Source organism: Papaver somniferum, chromosome 2, assembly GCF_003573695.1.
Source record: "Papaver somniferum cultivar HN1 chromosome 2, ASM357369v1, whole genome shotgun sequence".
Taxonomy (NCBI): domain Eukaryota; kingdom Viridiplantae; phylum Streptophyta; class Magnoliopsida; order Ranunculales; family Papaveraceae; genus Papaver; species Papaver somniferum.
This window is the reverse complement of record NC_039359.1, coordinates 180,785,989-180,791,917: the sequence shown is the minus strand read 5'-3', so window position 1 is coordinate 180,791,917 and position 5,929 is coordinate 180,785,989.

Sequence of the window (5,929 nt, the reverse complement as noted above, 5' to 3'; positions counted from 1 at the left end):
ACCCACAAAATCTTTACTCCGGACCCTAACTATCTACGCAGAACCTTGGAAGGCACTAAAGAATCTCCTTGGTTGGCATACAATCATTGACATAGGAGGAAGTACCCTGATGCGAAATTCCAATTGATGTACACGAGTTTGCACTCAACATACTAAAATTCATATATAAGTGACATAGCTCTACTCAGATAGTTTCTAGACATCATAACCGGAGTCAACCAATCACATGGAAAGATTAAGAAGATGTATAAAGAGAAAAATGGATGGTTCAAAGTGAACGGTGTTTCCCATATCTGTCTGAAGGCCTCTGCCAAGATGAACCTATCCTAATGGACTGAGATACCGGTCTGACTAATATCAACACAACTAGCATATACAAGGGGACCAATGGTCGATAAACCTAACTCTAGGTCAACACAACTGGCATATACAAGAGCACCAGTGGTCGACTTTATTGAATTTATTCCGGTTGGTCTGATGGTCTGGTCTCAATTATTTTTTTTTGGTATCTCAATCACCCTATTTCACCTAGCAATGGTAACCACTTGAGTCGTGTGCCCCACCAAATCACTTAAGAAATAAAAACAGAAGGGATTAGGATTCAACGAGTTATGGCGAAACTACCATGTTTTTTTAATTCTAACACCCGAGCTCTGTGCTTTTATGAATAGACTCTTTAGATGTTTCCATCTAATCAGATTGGTTCCTCAACTCCTACAACCAAGATGTTCTCATCCACTTAGATTGGTTAGTGCCAACCTTAATAAGCATAAATTTCTAGACTCTGGAGTTTATTTATTGCAACTAAAAGCTAACAAAAAGTTTCTTCCCCACCCCCAAACTTAAATCTAACATTGTCCTCAATGTTTCTAGTGAAATAACAATACCAAAAAGCAAAGTAACATGAGGAATTAGTAAAGAGAGAAGTCGGAAAGATAGTACCTGGGTGAAGAGAGAAATCAAAAACTAATATACAACATACAATCGCCTCGATGGTCAATCAAGGGTAAACAGGGTCCTCCAGAGGGACCTCCTCGACATCATCTGTAGGAAAGTGTTCTAAAAAGGGTTTCAATCTCTGACCGTTAACCTTCGAAGAACTACTACCATCTGGTGTCTCGATCTCAACAGCTCCATAAGGAAAGACAGTGCGAACAATAAAAGGACCTGTCCACCGAGAACGTAACTTCCCAGGGAAAAGATGCAAGCGGGTATCATACAGAAGAACTTTTTGACCTGGAGAAAATGACTTCCTTAAAATATTTCTCTCATGCACAAGTTTCATTTTGTTCTTATACTCCTTCGCGCTATCTTAAGCATCTATATGAATCTCTTCCAACTCATTGAGCTGGAGTTTCCTAAGGGCTCCTGCCTTGTCAAGTGAAAAATTTAGTTGTTTAACAGCCCAATAAGATCTATGTTCTAACTCAACAGGTAAATGACATGCCTTTCCAAACACAAGCCGATAAGGCGACATTCCAATAGGGGACTTAAACGCAGTACGGTAAGCCCATAAGGCATCAGTAAGCCTAGACGACCAGTCTTTCCGATTAGGATTAACTGTTTTCTCTATACGCTTTATCTCCCTATTGGAAACCTCTACCTGACCACTAGTCTGTGGATGATATGGGGTAGGTATCTTATGTGTAATACCATATTTCTTCATTAAAATCCTAAAAGGTCCATTACAAAAGTGCGACCCTCCATCACTAATTATAGCTCCCGGTGTCCCACAACGTGTAAGTATATTATTTTTCAAGAACTCAATCACAACCCTGTGGTCATTAGTTTTACACGCAACCGCCTCAATCCACTTAGAGACATAGTCTACAACGACAAGGATGTAAAGGTTACCAAAAGAATTAGGAAACGAACCCATAAAGTCAATACCCCACACGTCAAAGACCTCAACAACTAAAATAGGGTTCAAGGGAATCATGTTCCTACGGGAAATGGTTCCTAATTTCTGGAAACGCTCATAAGTAACACAGTGACTATGGGAGTCTTTAAACAATGAAGGCCAATAGAATCCACACTGAAATATCTTAGCAGCAGTCTTCTTAGTACTAAAGTGACCCCCACAAGCATGATCATGACAAAAGGAAATAATACTGGACTGGTCACTCTCAGGTATACATCTCCTAATAATCTGGTATGTACAATACTTAAACAGATAAGGATCATCCCAAAAGAAGTGCTTCACCTTGGCTAAAAACCTAGAACGATCTTGTTTACCCCAATGTTGGGGCATTCGACCAGTAACAAGATAATTCACTATATTCGCATACCAAGGTGCTTGGGTAACAAAGAACAGTTGCTCATCAGGAAAACTATCCCTAACAGGAGAAGAATCATTAAGGGTATCCACAACAAGCCTAGACAAGTGGTATGCTACTACATTTTCTGCACCTTTTTTTGTCTCTAATGTCTAAGGAAAATTCCTGCAACAATAGGATCCATCTAATCAATCTAAGTCTAGTATCCTTCTTGGAAAGAAGATACTTCAAAGCAGCATGATCAGTAAAGATTATGACCTTAGAACCTAAGAGGTAGGATCTAAACTTGTCTAAGGCAATCACAATAGCTAATAGTTCCTTCTCCGTAGTGGTATAGTTCAACTGGGAATCATTCAGAGTTTTGCTAGCATAGTAAATCACATGAAGTAACTTATTTTCTCGCTGACCTAGCACAACACCAATAGCATAATCTGAAGCATCACACATGAGCTCAAAGGGTAGGTTCCAGTTGGGTGCCTGGACTATGGGGGCGGTAGTGAGTAAAATTTTAAGCTTCTCAAAAGCCTTTAAACAAGCATCATCAAAGACAAACTTAACGTCTTTTGCAAGAAAATTGCAAAGAGGTTTAGAAACTAAGCTAAAATCCTTAATGAATAGACGATAAAAATTTGCATTCCCTAAGAATGACCTAATGTCTCTTACGGTTTTTGGGATCTGTAAAGTTTTAGTGAGGTCAAATTTGGCTCTATCTACCTCTATACCCTTCGAAGATACGATATGCCCTAGAACAATTCCTGAATGAACCATGAAGTGACATTTCTCCCAATTAAGCACTAAATTCTTTTCCTTACAACTAGTCAAAAATAAAGACAAATGATGCAAGCACTCATCAAAAGACGAACCAAACACTGAAAAATCATCCATAAAGACCTCTAAGAACCGTTCTACCATGTCATAAAATATGCTCAACATACAACGCTGAAAGGTCGCAGGGGCATTACATATCCTGAAAGGCATGCGTCTATACGCAAAGGTACCAAAGGGACAGGTAAAATTGGTTTTCTATTGGTCTTATGGGGTTATGACAATCTGATTATAACCGCAGTATCCATCTAAAAAGCAATAGTAGCTACGTCCATCTAATCTCTCTAGCATTTGGTTGATGAAGGGAAGGGGAAAGTGGTCCTTCCTAGTGACCTTGTTCAATTTCCTATAGTCAATACAGACAAGCCAACATGTGGTTACCCGGGTTGGGATTAACTCATTGTTATCATTCTGGACTACAGTAATACCGGATTTCTTGGGAACAACCTGAACGGGGCTGACCCACTTACTGTCTGAAATGGGGTAGATAATGCCTGCATCTAACAGCTTAAGAACCTCGGTTCGAACTACTTCTTTCATATTAGGGTTCAGTCGACGTTGCATCTCCCTAGAAGGTTTGGTGTCACTCTCTAAATAGATATGATGCATACAATCAGTAGGACTTATACCCTTAATGTCTGCTATGGTCCACCCTAAAGCTTCCTTGTTTCTGAAGGACGGTCACTAGCCTACTTTCCTGATCACTATCCAAGTCGGATGCTATAATCAAGGTAAAGTTTCAGATGGGCCTAAAAACACATTCAGGGAATCTGGTAATGGTTTAAGGTCCAACTTAGGAGGCTTTCTAACGAAGGAACTAGGGTAGACTTAGAAACGGGTAGAGGTTCGAACTTAGGTTTCCATCCATTATAGTGTCTATCAAAGGGGTTGAATCTAACAAAGCATTCACCTCATTAATCACATTATCATCATCAAAATCAATCCCAAAGTGGCTAGGCATTTCTCTAATGGATCTTCTAACAAAGTGTTTGGTAATGACTCCTCGACTAATGTTCCTATCATGTTCACCTCTTCTATGTCGAGTCATCTAGTTCAGAGGGTAGCTTACTAATATTAAAAATGTTCAGCTCAATAGTCATATTACCAAAAGACAAATTCATAATACCATTTCGACAGTTAATGATCGCATTGGATGTAGCTAAAAACGGGCGACCTAAAATCACTGGTATTTGGTTCTCTGGGTCAGGGACAGGTTGGGTATCTAGGATAACAAAATCCACTGGATAAATAAACTTGTCGACCTCAATAAGAACGTCCTCGATCACACCACGAGGAATTTTAACGGACCTATCAGCTAACTGAAGTGTCATCTGGGTAGGTTTCATCTCACCAAGTCCTAGCTTAAGGTACACATGGTATGGCAGTAAGTTCACACTGGCTCCTAAGTCAAGCAAAGCTTTCTCGACACGGTATTTACCTATTGTGCAAGAAATAGTAGGGGACCCTGGGTCTTTATACTTAGGAGTAGTGGTATTCTGAATAATAGAACTCACATGACTAGCTAGGAAGGCTTTCTTCTGGACACTAAGTTTTCGCTTTCGCGTACACATATCCTTAAGAAACTTGGCATAAGCGGGAATCTGCTTAATCGCATCTAACAATGGGAGGTTGATAGTAACCTGCTTAAAAACCTCCAATATATCATTAAAGTTGGACTCCCTCTTAGTTGGAACTAGCAGCTGGGGGAACGGGGTCTGGGAACAAAGCCGGGCTCAGCATGACCCTCATTGGTCTCTTTGGAGACTCTATCAGTCTCCTCATTTTCTGGCTCAGAAGGGTGAACTACAACATGTTCACTATCAGGCATGGCAACCTTATTGTCAACTTTCTTTCCACTCCTAAGGGTTGTTATAGAATTCACATGATTGTACGATTTCTCTCCTTTAGGGTTAGGATCAGTTTGACTAGGGAATCTTCCATCTTCTCTTTCACTAAGAAACTTAGCTATTTGGCCGACTTGAAGTTCTAAGTTAGCAAGAGACTGGGAATTATTCTTAAAATTCTGCCTGGTTTCTTCTTGAAAACCACAGTGGTTCTTTGATAACATCTCATGGTTCTTTGCTAACATAGTAAGGGTTTCTTCTAAGGTGGAGATCTTTTTCTCATTCTGAAACTGGGGTTGACCTGAAGAGTTCTTAGCATAACCAAAACCTGGGGGAGGCTGAGAATTACTAGACTGTCCTTGATTCTGACCCTTAGACCAAAAAATTAGGATGGTTTCTCCAACCAGGGTTGTAAGTCTCTGAGTATGGGTCAAACTTCGACGGTTCTCAAACCTAGCATTGTTATAGACACATGGGCTTGCTCTTCACTAACCTGACCTTCCCAAAACGAGTTATTGGGTTCTACTCCACAACTAGACACTTGAGAGGCTCTAAACCTATCATCAGGTTCAACAAGAGACCTATGTTTAGGATGATTCAATTCCAAAGCTTCTAACCTTCTAGACAAAGCAGCAAACTTAGCATCAGACCCGAAGCTTGTATCTACCACATTGGTGCTACTTCTATTGACCAAGAGTCTTTTGGGGGGTTCAACACAAGACTCCCACTGTTGGGATTTTTCAGCGACACTCCTAAGAAGGTAAAAGCATCATCACACTTTTACTAGTGAACTCACCAGCGCACATAGACTCAACCATGGCTTTGGTTGAATAGTCTAAACCATCATAAATAATCTCTACGAGTTTCATCTTATCAAATCCATGGTGAGGACACTGGGATAGGAGATCATTGAATCTCTCTAAAACCTATAAAGAGACTCTCCCTCTTGTTGCACACTAGCACTAATTTTCTGCCTAACAGACG